Here is a 15261-nt window from a genome sequence, read left to right as displayed (position 1 = left end):
GAACCAGGAAGATTTCAAACTGAATGAAAAAGGTCAATCCAAGGATGCCAACCCTGAGAGGACAATGATGTTAGAATTATCTGACAAAGATTTCAAGCAGCCATAATGAAACTCAGCAATTACAAACACACTTGAAACAACCTCGGCAAAGAAATAGAAAGTCTCAGAAAAGAAATAGAGGAAATAGAAGCATATGAGAAAGAACAAAATGAACTGAAAAATATATAAAATGAGAACAAAAAGACTCAGAGTGGACTCAACAGCAGAATGGAAGAGAGAGAGGAAGGAATCCGTGAAATTACTCAGGATGAACAGCAGAGAGAAAATAGACTGCAAGATAAATGAAAAACAAATTAATGCAATGATTCAAGAAACGGAAATAAAAAGCATAAGCATAGTGAGGAAATAAAACTATCTCTATTTGCAGAGAACATGATTCACTATGTAGAATATGCCAAGGGCTCTACGCACACACAAAACCTCCTCGAAGTAATAAGTTCAGCAGTGTCACAGGTGACAAGACGCAAACTAGGTGCAAAACAACAGGCAAGAATAGATTGTATTTCTACATACTAGCAGTGGACATGTGGGCCTTGAAGGTAAAAATACAGTATTAATTGATCATTGTTCAAAGAAAAGTGAGAAAAACGCTGACGTTTAAATCTAAGATGATACATTGAGGACTTTATGGGGAAAAAAACCACACAACACTTAAGAAATCAAAGAAGGTCTACATACATGGAGACATCGCATCTTCATCTATTCGAAGACTCAACAGAGTAAGGATGTCATTTCTCCCCACACTGATATATAGGCTTAGTGCAAGTCCCATCAAAATCCCAGAAGGGGCTTCTGTAGATATAACAAAGAGTATTTTACATTTTATATCAGAAGGGAAAGGAACTCGAATAGCTGAAATAATTTTGATACAGAAGAATTAAGTGGGAGAAATCAGTCGATCTGATTTCAAGATCTATCATATAGCTATAGTAATCAAGACTATGTGGAAATATTGGTGCAGGGATGGACGCATAGATCCATGGAACAGGAGAGAGAGCCCCGTAATAAATCCATGCGAATATGCCCAACTGACTTCGGACAAAGGTGCAAAAGCAGTTCACTGATGGGAAGAGAAACTTATCAATGAATGGTGCTATAGCAATCAGACTTCCGTAAGCTAAAAAAATTTAACCTTGACCTAAGTTGCACACCTTACACAAAAATTAACTTAACGTGGATCATGGATTTAAAGTGTAAGATGTAAAACCATAAATCTTCTAGAAAGAAACATAAGAGAAAACCTTCAGGATCTTGGTCTAGGTAGAAAGGTTTTAAACTTGTCACCGAGAGGAAGGAGAAAAAGAAGAGCACCTTTGGGTGACAGGACGTGGGAGGAGACTTTTAAAGGAGCAATTTTGGGCCCGGGGCCATTTCAGGAGTAAGACTTTTCTTTTTGTCAACCTTGACTTCTCTTTGGGTATGGAGAAAGCAAAAGGCAAAAAGAACTGCACGAAGTGGGGGGACGACTATCTGGCTGGCCATTCCCAACCTGTATCGGAAGAAGCCAAAGAGAAACAGCAGGCTTATGGTGAACCAAAGTTACCAGGAACCTCAACAAGTGGGGACCAAATGGAAAAGATCTATGAAAGAAGGCAAAGCTTCCTGTTCAGAAAAGATGGCACAAGAAAAGAGTACAAGAGTAAGAATTCGGAAGAAAATCCCAGTTCCTCCATTACCTTCGAAACTGCCACCAGCCAACTTGCTTCACCGAGACATCCTGTGGGCCTGGTGCCAAGAACTCAAGCTGAGCACCAAAGGCCAGAAATCAGATGTATATAAGCGAATCTGCGAATATGCTTACCCAGATCAAAAGAAGAACGTTCCTGTCACCGCAGAGGACGCCAAGGTTCTCACACAGACACAAAGAAGATTGATGATGGACAAGGGCGAAATGTCTCTGGAAAGTCCTGGAACAAAGATACCTTCTGATGGAACCTACCCTCCTGAAGTGGCTGCCCCCCCACCGAGGGGTCTGATGCTCTCCTGGAGGGGGTCAATACTGTTGTGGTGACAACTTCGGCCCCAGATGCCATGTTTGCCTCCTGGTCCAGAATTGCAGCTGGGGCTGGGAAGATGGAGACAGTGGCATCGCCACAGGAGGCCCATGGTGTCACGTGGTGTGTGGTCCATGGGAGAGGTATGCAGACACAGAAGGTTGGGTTCACCTGCAATTTCATGCAGGACAAGCCTGGGTGCCTGAAATGTGGGGGAGAATATGCGCCCTCTTCCACCCCCAAAGCTAGAGGACGATGTGCTGTGCCCCAAATGTGTTTGCAGGAATAAGGTGTTAGTGAAAAGCCTCCAATGAGCTTTCAATAGCAGGAAAAGGGACACAGCTGTGACTATAGTCAACGGTACAAAGAGAACTACAATCAACTCCGTGGTGACACTGATGGCCGGACTGTAGGCTGCTCACACCCTCCATGCTTCCAGGGATACAGGCTAGGGCATTGCAGATGTTACCCTCCAACCTCCACTGGGGCCTGTGGCTTCATGGGTTGAGATGCAGGAGCTCTTAGATTTTAAATTGGAAGAGCATTTCAGAAATTACCATTCATTCTATTTAATAAGAAGAAAAAGTCATTCATACTATCAAACGTTTACCCTTCTGAAATAGAAGTGACCTTAACTTCTTTTAAAGTGGGAACCTGAGCCTCGCCTGGCAGAGGGTTTGGGGGTGGGAGGTGGGGTGGAAAGTACAGGTGTGCTTCCGCGCTGGATTTCTCTGCAATTCCAACTCCTCCAGAGACAGCTACACCTTCTTAGGTTCATAACTTCAGGCTGTTGAGCATTTTAAACCAAAGGGAAAGCTGTTATTCTTTCCCACTCCCGAAAACATACTCTTAATATACAAAACATTTTTTGATGTTTTCTTAATAACTTGAGACCTCTATGGTGTCTCTGGGATAATAATATAGAATACTTTGCGGGTATTATTTCTACTTGTATCTATCATGTGTGTTTCTACTGCTTAAAAATACTTAAGGGTACTTCTGAATCATAAATTCATAATGTATTGGATTTTAAATTGTATATAAAATTATCTATTGTATATAGGAGGCCATATGCATTGTGGGCAGATTCTTAATATTCTTAACTGAGGATTAAGCCAAAAATCATGATTTTCTTTGGCATGATTCTTTTTTAAAACCTCTCAAATGAAGTATGAGTAACATTAAAAAAAAACACTATACATTTAATGTATATAATTTGATGAGTTTGATTCATTTAGAATTTTTTGTGTCCTTCCTAAATTTATAGTCCTGTGGTTCTTAGAAAAGATTTTTTTTTTTCACTTGTGTTCTTATGGCAGTTTCAAACGTTGTTTTATTGTTGTGGATTTGGAGATTATGAATTTTTTTCCCCCTCTAATGTACTGGAAGGAGTAGTAGAGTTAGAAGGTTTGTAATCATTAGGATATGGACAGATTTGGGCAAGAATCCTCAATAAATGTTAAAAACATTAAAAAAAAAACTTGTCACCAAAATCACAATTCGTGAGAGTAAAAATTAATGAATTAGACTTCATCAAAATTAAACATTTTTGTTCTGCAAGAGGCCTGGGTAAAAGAATGAAAAGACAAATTACAGACAGGGAGAAGATATTTGTAAATCATCTATCCAACCAAGGACTAGCATCTAGAATAGAGAAAGGACTCTTGAAACTCAACAAGGAAAGAGTAAATAATCCAATTAGAAAATGTGTAAAAGACATGAAGATATATTTCGCTGACAAAAACATACAGATGGCAAATAAACACCTGAAAATGCGTTCAGCATCACTAGCGTTTAGAGAAAGGCAAGTTAAAACCATAGTGAGAAAAATAAAATAAAATAAAATAAAATACCACAGTGAGATATCACTATACACCTATCAGAATGGCTAGCATAAAAAATTGTGACAATAGAAAAAAAATAGAAAAAAAATTGTGACAATACCACCAGATGCTGGCGAAGATGTAAAGAAACGGGATCTTCCATGCATTGTCGGTGGGGATGTCAAGTGGCACAGCCACTCTGGAGAACGGTTTGATGGTTTCTTTAAAAAATAAAACGTGCAACTGCCATACAACCCAGCAACTGTACTCCTGGGCATTTATCCCAGAGAAATCAAGCCTTATGTTCACACAAAAACCTGCGTGTGAATGTATAAAGCAGTTATATTTTATGTAAGTGCACTTTTAAGTCTCCTGGACTAATCTTTTTAATCCAATTTACACCTCCTATATAGAAATTCTGGAGTCACTACTCCTGCCTTCGTAAGACTGAAAGAGAAAAAAAAAATGATAGAAAATAAAACCAAGTAAGTGCCTGATTTGAAGACTTGATACTAAGCCTTCCAGGGAAAGGAGAAGTTCTACGCTATATAAACCCCCAGGAATTACATTGCTGCTCTTAGAATCATTGATCTGAACCTGGACACTATTGAACATAATTCGGTCCCCATCAGTCTTGGGAGAGGTGTCCTGCCTCCGGGTTTCTCAAGTCTCTGGCCATCATTAGGGAGATTATCACAGGAGTGGCCTGAAATTGGCCCTCCTCATTAGGACAATGAGTTTCGTGGAGCTGTTCATGAAAAAGTGCAAAGAAGGGAGGTCTTGAAATAGTAACCTTGGTGCTGTTCCTTCTCCCCCTGCATTCTGGGTCCTTTCTTTAATGGGCTTGTCATGGTCAGAAGGCAAAGAGAAGAAAATCTCAATTCGAGGTTATTGTAAACTTCCAAATCAGGTTCCTGCAAATGAAAGGACAAGGCTCTGAGAGCCTTGGGGCAAAGACAGGGAAAAAGGTGAGAAAGGAAGAGCTATCCCTTGCATGGCTGCCTCCCCTCCAGGGAGAGATCTCCTGTGCTGGAGGGGGAGAGGGCTGGGGGCACTTGCCAGAAGGGCTACTCTGGATGACTTGACTGATAATATCACTTGTCTGCCAGGAGGGAGCTTGCGACAGTTCTCCTGCTCTTATAGGCTGAATGGTGTCCTCCTAAATTCGTAGGCTGAAGCCCAGTGCTTCAAAATGTGACTGTATTTGGAGAAAGGGCCTTTAGAGGTGATTAAGTGGCGGGCCCTGATCCAATCTGACTGGTGTCCTCAGAAGAGGGGGAAATTTGGAGACAAAAAGAGGCACCAGGGATACATGCCCACAGAGGAAGGACCACACGGGGACAGAGAGAAGGCCGTCATCGGCAAGCGGAGGACAGAGGGAGGACCCAGGAGAAACCAGACCTGCTGCTACCTTGATCCTGGGCTTTGAGCCTCCAGAAACGTGAGAAAATAAATTTATGTTGCCTAAGCTGTCAAGTCTGTGGTATGTTGGCATGGCAGCCCGAGCCCATGGCAAGACTTAAGTACTTGGCATCTAGGGAGAGTCTCCCAACAACCACAGAAAAGACACTTTCCCACACCCAGGAACTTTGCTGAGCTGCATCCACGCCACCCTTGACAAGCTCGCCCAACAGCAGCCCAGGGCACTGGTAAGATCCTTGGCCCAAGGGGGATGGGGGGATTGTGTGGGAGGGAAGGCCCAGCAGAGGAGCTTGGGTGAGGCTGGATGATGGAAAAGACCTCCCTGCCTCCAGGTGCAGAAGTTCCTCGTGGTGGGCCGAGCTGCATCCCTATAGAGGAAGATTAACCTGTGCAGCAGCCCGAGGCCCTGGGAAACAAGGGTGAGGGGACATTGGTTTCTTTCTCTCATGGGGCCCAGGATCCAGAAGCTCTCTCAGTTGACCTGGTGGGGAGCATGTCTTGTCTAACCAGACTCAGGGCCAGTTATGAAATGGCCAGTGACCAGCGTGGCTCCTGGGTAGCAGCCAGCCACAGTGGGACCCATGGGATCATATTCCTGAGATGTCCCGGAAAGCCTCGGGTAGAGGATCCAGGGAAAGGCTGGCCTCCTCGGGTATTTGGTGCAGGGGCTCAGGTGGTGTCTGCTGGGCACCAAAGGGAAGTGAAGGACATCTGGGGGACAAGAGGCTCTGCTTGTGACCTACGTGTTCTCACTTTGCTTCAAGCCTCAGCTACCAGAGCAGTCTTGTCCTTGGAATTTTCAGACGTGGATTTGGTGCTCAAACTGAAAAATAAACGATGAGATTGCAAATGTTGGAGTGAAAGGAAGGCCATGGTTTTATGCATGGGTAACGAGGGGAAGCAACACATTCCTTCCTTTTTTTTTTTTTCTTTAAACTTAAGTCAAAGTAACAGTTGCACAGATGAGGGTGTGTGTGTGTGTGTGTGTGTGTGTGTGTGTGTGTGTGTGACTGGGGCTGCAGTCTTAACCACTGTGGATATTTTTAAAACTTGAGGAGAGGCAGCGAGGGCTGCCCTAGCACTGAGGTCTAAGGGAAAGTTCCAGCCTGGGAATGAGAACAGACACTCCTACTTTCAGCTAAACTTACCAACTTCTTTTTATTTTTTAAACCCCAACTTCTTTGCCTGTAAAGTGGAGAGGTTGGATTAAATGATTGCAAAATATTATAATTGTAGGATTTGTCATTTTAGTTAGATTCTTACACATATTTAAGTCACACTCTCCCTACCACTAGGTTCTTCTTCCTGAATAGTCAGATATGTGTGCGTGTGTGCATGCGTATATATGTGTGTGGCGTGTTATGTGTTGTGTGAATAGTGTGCGGTATAGGTATCGTATTTGTGGGCAATGTGTAGGGGTGGGTGTGGTGTGTGGGTTCAGTGCGTCCGGTGGCGTGTGTGGTGTGTGGTTGTGTGTCTACTCCGGCGGGGTTTGGTGGCCATGTGCCCTTTACTCCTGCTGCCCAGAACCAACCCCCGCCCCACCGTGCCCCATTTTTGCTGGATTTCCAGGCCCTTCGGGAATCCTGTCTCCCACAGCAGCCGAGTAAGCAGGAACACGGGCGGGAAGCCCTTGGGAGCCCAGCGCCTCCTGAGATGCAGCCAAACAGCTGGAATTACAGGCTTTGTGGAGGCCGGACCCGGGGACAGGGCCGGGACCGGGCGTTAGTGTGTCCCTGGCAGCCGGATTCCTTGTGCCGGACCTGCGAGTGCAAGGCAGGTGGAGGCTGGGCTGTGTCTGGCGACAGCGGGGGCTGTGTGCATGTGCGTGCGTGTGCGTGCATGTGTGTGCGTGTGTATGTGCATGTGTGTGCGTATGTGTGCGTGTGCGCATGTGAATGTATGTGCATGAGTGTGTATGTGCATGCATGTGTGCACGTGTGCCTGCATGTGTGTGCATGTGTGTGCGTGCACGTGTGTGCGTGTGCGCACGTGTTTCATGGAAACCTCCATGTTGTCTGGCACCGGCGCCCCCCTGCGCGTTGGACCGACTTCAGGCCGGGGCCCTGCTTCAGCCCCGCCTGCCCTGCTCCCTCCGGCCTCACCGCATGCATCAGCCTTGTGCCGCTGCCCGGAGGCCGAGGAAGGTTCCAGGGCCCGTGATCGCCGGGCTGCGGGTCCTCGGCGGCTGGTGCTTCCAGCTCTAGGCCTTGGGAGGGCTTCCTCCTGGGCTGGCCCCGTGCAGGGTCCGGCTTGCCCTGCTCCCTGTCACCTGTCGCCCTCGGTCGTTCATCTCGGGGCCTGCGACCTGGGCCGACGCCACCTGGTCCCACAGGCAGCCTGAGGCTCGGGGTTCTGGAACACTCCCTCACTACACGGCCTTCCGGGCACCGTGGCTGAGGCCAGGCTGTCCCCGGCCCTGCACTCTCAGGCTGGCCACGTGTGCGGGAGGGAACGTCCGAAGAGGCGCGGCAGGAGGACACTCATTCTTGTGACTTTGCCCCCAAGTCACTCAGCATCACCCCTGCCACAGGCTAGCGGCCAGGCCGCTCCGGGTCCGCCCGAGTCCCAGAGCGGGTGACATAGACCTGGCTCTCAACAAAAGACGGCTTCACTGTCCATTGCAAGCACAGCGTGTGCACTGTGTGTGTGTGTTCACACGTGCGTAATGGACGAGGCACTGTGTGTAACAGTGTAGCGTGCATGCGGTAAGTGCAACGAGCACGCACTACATGGTAGCAGCCGTGCTTGCAAGCACAGTCTTCCACACCTGTCTCCGCCTTCACTGTCCCTCTTACGGTCCTGTTAGTTTAAGCGCGTGGACAGAGATGCAATTTGCAGGAAGGGAGGTGTTATCACGTGGGTGCTAAGCTTTCACTTTTTTGTTTTTTTAAAAAAAGATCTTATTTATTTATTTGACAGAGAGAGAGAGAGTGCAAAAGCAGGCAGAGTGGCAGGCAGAGGGAGAGGGAGAGGCAAGCTCCCACCGAGCAGGGAGCTTTCCTCTCCTGGGGCGCCTGGGTGGCTCAGCAGTGGAGCGTCTGCCTTCGGCCCAGGGCCTGATCCCGGGGTCCCGGGTTTGAGTCCCGCATCTGGCCCCTGTAGGGAGCCTGCTTCTCCCTCTGCCTGTGTCTTTGCCTTTCTCTCTGTGTCTCTCATGAATAATTAATAAAAAAATTTTTTTAATAAAGCTTTTGTCTCCTAATTTGGGCTCCTAGGAGCAGGTGACATTCAGGGACCATGGCTGTTAAGGCCTCAAATGGCATCTGCTTTGTTTGGAAATTAGCAGTGTGTGTCCTGTTCTAGCTGCTAATGTCAGGAGGCCCCAGTGCAGGGCTCCGTCCCAGGACCCTGGGATCATGACCTGAGCTGAAGGCAGATGCCCAACTGACTGAGCCACCCAGGCGCCCCAAAGCTTACACTTTTTCTTGACTTGTATGGTAAGCAGAATTGCCTCAGACTAGGCCTCAAGGTTTTTGTGGGTACATGCCCTGAATAATCACCTCCCCTTGAGTGTGTGTATGGGGGTGGGGTGCCTGTGAACATGATGGGATTTTACTGGGATGAATAGGTGACATGAGATGGCAAAAGTGAAGGGATTTCACAGAGGTTGTTAAGGTCCCTCATTAGTGACTTGGGGGTAATCGTCAGGGAGGTTACTCAGGCTGGGCCTGACCTAGTCGGGTAAGTCCTTTAAAGGAAGGTTTAGGCCTTTTCCTAAAGAGAGAGACTCTCTTGCTGGCTTTGAGGAAGCAAGCTGCCGCATGGTGGGAAGGCCATGTCGCTGCAACACGGAGTGACCTCCGTTGCTGACAGCAGCCCTCAAACAGCCAGCACGCAAACAGGGACTCTAGTCCTACGACTGCAAGAAAATTCTGTCCCCAGCCCTGAATGAACTTGGAAGAACTGCAGATGAGAACCTGGCCCAGATGATATTTTGGTTTCAGGCTTGTGAGACCGTGAGCCCAGAACCCAGCTACTCAACGCCCAGGTTCTTGGCCAACAGAAACTACACGACGATGCATGTGCGTTAAGCCAGCCGGTTTGTGGGGATGGGTCATTCCGAAGTAGAAAATGCACACCCGTCACAAGCGTGAGCTCCAGTGACAACAGAACTCTATTGAGCGGGTAATTGGAGGAACACGCGCGGATCCAGTCGCAAGACTGTGCACGTGTTCGAGACCCAGCTCAAATTCACCTTCTTCAAGACCTTCATGGATTCCCTTCGGCTCAAAGTGATCTCTTGCATCTGAAATTCTAGAGCTTTGTTTGTACCTCTTTTGTGGGACTTCTCAGATTCTACTTGTACTTGCCTGTGTATGTGGATTGTCTCCTTGACTGGATTAAAAGGTCCTCTCTGCGGAAATGGTGTCCTGTTTATTTCGGGGGCACCAAGGAACTTAGCGTAATGGTTTGCATATCAACTGACGTTTATTGATAATTTATTAGGTAATTTTGTTGATGCAGTTAGAGAATATATTTTAACGTAGGAAAGAATCAAGAGATGGTCTTCGTTATTGTTTTCTGGGTGTTCGTTGAACATGTCAAAACTAGCGAAGCATTCTGGTCCTCATTTGCAATCAGTAGGAATGTTTCTGTCATTTGAGATTCTGAAATTATGCCTCTGAATGTTCATCAGACAGATTCTGGTTCCCAGACTCTGAAACTCTGTCAAGACAGAATCACACAGATCTATCTGAGTAATCTTTATCTTGATCCTATAAATGGAGAAAAGAATTTCCTAAGCCACTGGGACATGCTGCTAGTTAGCTATTATCTGTAGGGTCAGGAGCACTCTATGCATGAAGGTAGGGATGAAATATCTTCCGGGAGCACTAAACCTAAGTCTGTTTAGAGAAACAAGTAGCCTTTTCTCTTTTGAATTTGGCTTTGGGGACACCAAACACGGAGGAAACAGGAAGGCCAAGGAACATCAGATAGTCATGAAATGCTTTTAGGATGGCGAGGGAAGCCGGCAGCTCCAGGGAACCCCGCACAAGCTGTGCCTGAGGACCTGCACACCATAGGAAACTGTTTTTGGCAAGCTTGATTGTTAATAACGAAAAGCATTGCCATTAATAATCTTCCTCGTAGCTCTTATAAAAATAGAATTGTAGAGCCGTGAGGGATTCTTCTGGGGCCAAGTTATTAGTCAGGTCCATGCGTGTGTGCTTTAGGGGAGTGCCAGCTGATTACTCTGGGCTCAAAAACATCTTTCGAGAACTTCCAGATCTGGGCTTATAAAAATAGTGAGTGGAAACACCACATTTATATCGCTCCTGAGGATTCGCAGAGTTTCATATACATTATCTCACTATGCCTGGAGAGAGGCAAAAGCTTTCCTCTCCTGGGGCGCCTCGGTGGCTCAGTGGTTGAGCCTTCGGCCCAGGGCGCGATCCTGGAGTCCCGGGATCGAGTCCCACATCGGGCTCCCTGCATGGAGCCTGCTTCTCCCCCTGCCTGTGTCTCTGCCTCTCTGTGTGTGTCTCTCATGAATAAATAAAATATTAAAAAGAAATAAAAAGCTTTTGTCTCCTAATTTGAGCTCCTAGGAGCAGGTGACATTCAGGGACCATAGCTGTTAAGGCCTCAAATGGCATCCGCTACGTTTGGAAAATAACAGCGTGTGTCCTGTTCTGGCTGCTAATGTCAGGAGGCCCCAGACATCTGGAGCCGACAGGTCAGATCACGACTAGTTAGCATCGAGGTGGCGTCAAAGGCCTGAGTCGGAAATTAATCACACTAGCTAGTCGGTGGATCACCTGTGGTTATCCCCAGGGCCAATCATGACACTGGATAGGATAGGTCCAGGTTTTACATTTCAGGTGGAGGACGAGAAAGCATTTGTGAAATCTACCAGGAATTATTTTCCAAAAATCCTTCTATGGGATCTGGGGTCTTTTTGCTGTTTCGACAATCTTTGGAGCTCCCTGGGTATTTATCCTTATAAACGACTTCAAACTAAAGGTGTTAGAGAAGAAGGCTGTAGTTGTGTGTGTGTGTGTGTGTGTGTGTGTGTGTGTGTGTGTGCCTGGAGGGAAGTGGGACGGTGAGAAGCTAAGAAGAGAGCTGGTGTCTGCTGCTCCCTTCCCCCACTGTATTGGGAGGGCGAGTGGCTCAGAGGAAGGAAACAGTGCAGAGCGTGAGGAGTAAGAAGGTTGGGATAAGTAAGGTAGGCCCATCCGTCTCTGTCTAGCTGCACTTGGAGAGCAGGGTGCTTAAAAACCCAGATTTCTAGATCCAGCTAATGAAGAGTGAATCACAATCTCTGAGGGTGGCGCCCAGAAACCTACATTTCAAAAAATCAGGCTGGTAGGTTTGCAAATCACTGGGATAACAAATAACAGAGTGCAAGCAGCACCGTAAAGAGCACTGGACTGGTCAGGGTCCTGTACTTAAGCTCCACCACCAGCTTGCTGCGTGACCTTGTAGAAGTTGCTTTCCCCTCTGGGTCTGTGTCCCCATCAGTAAAATGGGTGGGGGGCCAAATAACTGCTAACATCCCACCCACGTTCCATCCACAAAGACTGTCCTGGACACAAATGTCTGGAGCCACTGAGGGATTCTGTGAGGGTCTCTCTGCAGGTGCAAGGAGGAAAGGCAGTAGGAAAGAGAACAGAGGCGTGAGAGGCAAGAGGGGAGAGTCTCGGGCAGGCGGCCTGTGCCTCAGGTTGGATCCTGGTTCTGGGAAACATAAAATTGGAAGGGTCCTCTTTAAGAAAAAGAATACATAATTAACATAAAAAATTCAGTAGCGGGGGCGCCTGGCTGGCTCAGCTGGTGGAGCGTGCAACGCTTGATCTCAGGGTTGCAGGTTTGAGCCCACCTTAGGTGTGGAGATGAAAAATTAAATCTTTTTTTTTTTTTAAGATTTATTTATTTATGATAGAGAGAGAGAGAGGCAGAGACAATGGAGGAGGGAGAAGCAGGCTCCATGCCGGGAGCCCAATGCGGGACTCGATCCCGGGACTCCAGGATCGCACCCTGGGCCAAAGGCAGGCGCCAAACCACTGAGCCACTCAGGGATCCCCTAAAAATTAAATATTTAAAAGAATTAAGTATAAAAGTGAACATTTATTCAGGGTAATAAAAGAAATCACCACAAACTGCATATTTTATGAACTATAGAATCTAGAAAAATAGCATAATACTTTTATTACTTTTTTCCCTGATACTCTTTTATTTATTTATTTATTTAAATTTTATTTATTTATTTATTTATTTATTTATTTATTTATTTATTTATTTTCTGATACTCCTTTATAATACCATTTTCCTCCCGCTTTGGTCTACATGGGCTTTGGTTACTCTTCACCGGACCGTAATTTTGTGTTATCGCTTTCTCTGGAGAGAATAGAAAGACAGTTCAGTCTTACCTCTGCGTATCTGCAGTTTGTTTTTCTAAGCTGTTGGTAGTTGCGTAAGGTTTCTTTCAGCTTCACAATTCATTGGTAACATTGGTAACATTTTGGGGATGGTACTCAAGTCTGGGAAAGAACTTAATTGAGTTTCTTTCATTTCTGAACTTTAAGAATTGGAAGAATTTGGGGGCGTCTGGGTGGCTCGGTGAGTTAAGCATCTCACTCTTGGTTTCAGCTCTGATTGTGATGTCAGAGTCATGGGATCAAACCCCATGTCTGGCTCTGTGCTCAGCGGGGAGATTCTTTCTTCCTCCCCTCCTTCCTCATCTCCTCCCCTCCCTGAAATGCCCCACCCACTTGCACATGGGCTCCAAATAAAATCTTTTTTAAAAAAATCATTAAAAAAAAGAATTGGAAGAGTTTTTCCATATACTAGCTTGTACATTTTTAATCCTTGGTTTTGTTTTCATTTTCTTCGTGACCTGATGAGTTCTGGAGCTGGGTGTCACAGGTTACGGTCATGGCACAGCGTACCCCTGACCTTCTCATCGGGACCCACTGGCTGACCTGGCGGAGTGGCTGGCTAGCCATCACTGAACTGCAGGTGGAAATGACATGCAAACATTCCCTTAAACCCATCCCAAAAGTACTTCCAACTAAATTCTTCTTTACCAGATCTCCCCAATGCCCAATGCCACTCCAGGGCTGCTGACCCTGGGGGGGCTGCATGACAGAGGAGGAGGGAAAATGGTCATGAACTATTCTGTTAGAAATATGTTATATTTATGTATGTGTATCGTAGAATATATATTACAGGTGAACCCTGTGACTTGTTCATTTTATATAAATAAATATACACACACATACAGTATATATCCGTGATACATATAAGGTGCATATATATTACATATGTACACATACACATTGTATATTATAATATATAATGTATATGTGACTACATCATGTTATACATTGTATGACATAATAAAATATAATATACCCATACCTGTGTACTATGTGTATATACGCACATACACAGACACGCACTGCCAATTTTATAAAAATATATGGCCACATGAATCCATTGCTAGAGCCCCTCAAGAGCCATGAGGAGCCAGCATAAGGAAAGTCCCTGGATCTAAAAGTTTCTCTGACTTTATAATAGATCCACCTCTACGCTGGTGCTAGGACAGGGAGCAGGGTTGATGGGTGGGAGTCACAGGGTTGAGAATCTTCCTTTGAGGGTTCTGAGTAATTTGAAAGACTCAGGCACATACCTCTAGGGTGCAGCGCTGTGAGTATGGTAGTGGTGAGCGCAGCAGGGGGTTCAACTGTGTCCCTTCCCTTACAATGCTACCTGGGAGTCAGGGAGTTTAGAGTCACACCTGTCCAACCAGCTCAGCTGCTAGTCTCCGGTTAGTTATCCTCCCAGCTCTTGCCCCACAAATAGGTGAGGGTTCATTTTCCAGAGAAGTGGGGAGAAAAATTCTAAGATGAATAAGTACCTCAAGAAAGGGCTGAGGGAAAGCGGTACTTCCTTGGCACCCACTTGGAGAGCCCAGGCAGGGTTAGGCTATCAGCAGAAGATCCAGCAGAAAATAAGGCTCACCATGTCGTGTTAGGAGCAGGGCAGGCAGAGGAGTCCAGCAAAGAAGTGAGAAGAGACCTTGCTTGAGATTGGGGGGTGTGGTGGGATCGGGCAGTGAAGGTGCCTGTCTTGGTGATTAACTTCAAGATGCAAGAGATGACTGGAAACTTTCCAGAATCCCTGAATATGTGAATAATCAAGAGTAGGGTCTATACCCAATGGACTGTGGACACAAAGACAGTAAAGGACAATACATTCTTGTGCTGTGATTACTGCACAGTTGGCCAGGTCTGCTCACACTAGCTGAGTGACGTTCTGGAGCACCAAGCCTCCAGAGGGAGACGGTCACAAAGTGAGCCTCATCCAGAGGACACCAGCATCCTAGGCATTCTGGGTCATGAGGACTTGTGAAAACCCTCATAATTAAATGAATATCATGAACTTACTTGCTTTAAAATTCTTAGTTCTGCCCAGAATTTTGCAAGTGACTTCTTTTTGTAACTAGACAAGGAGCATGTGGGGCAGGGAAGTGCACATCAACCAAGGGAGGGCTGAGGAAATGTACTAGAACCCAAATTCTGGAACTCTCCACATGCTCTTTGCTGGAGATTCAACTGGATGTAAGACTGGTGAAGAGATGGACAAAGGATCATCCTTCAGAATTCTCTCTCCCCCTTCTTATTTTCTAAAAATTTCAAATCAAAGAATACAACATATATAGTAGAGTGTTTAGAGCGCATTGTTCTTACGTGTACAGCTCAGTCAATTTTTGCATACATACACATCCATGTACACAGATCAGTATAAAGAACATTTTCAGCATCCCAGGAAGTAACCCTTGCTCCTTCCTCATTAATAATCCCTCCTTCACTTTGGAGGTAACCTCTATTCTGAATTCTATTCACCATTGATTAAGTTTTGTTTTTTTCTGTTCATGAACTTGGAATCATTCAGTATATTTTCTGGGTTGGTTGCCTATTGTGGTATAACAAATTACAATACACCTAGTGGTT

General features: G+C 46.0%; 1 pseudogene; it reads left to right on the top strand.

Moving 5' to 3' along the window:
* Positions 1–1508: 1508 nt before the first annotated feature.
* On the top strand, positions 1509–2423 carry LOC111097858 (annotated as a pseudogene).
* Positions 2424–15261: the final 12838 nt, after the last annotated feature.

The sequence above is a fragment of the Canis lupus genome, chromosome 10 (assembly GCF_011100685.1).
Source record: "Canis lupus familiaris isolate Mischka breed German Shepherd chromosome 10, alternate assembly UU_Cfam_GSD_1.0, whole genome shotgun sequence".
NCBI lineage: Eukaryota > Metazoa > Chordata > Mammalia > Carnivora > Canidae > Canis > Canis lupus.
This window is presented reverse-complemented; position numbering and strand designations above follow the sequence as displayed.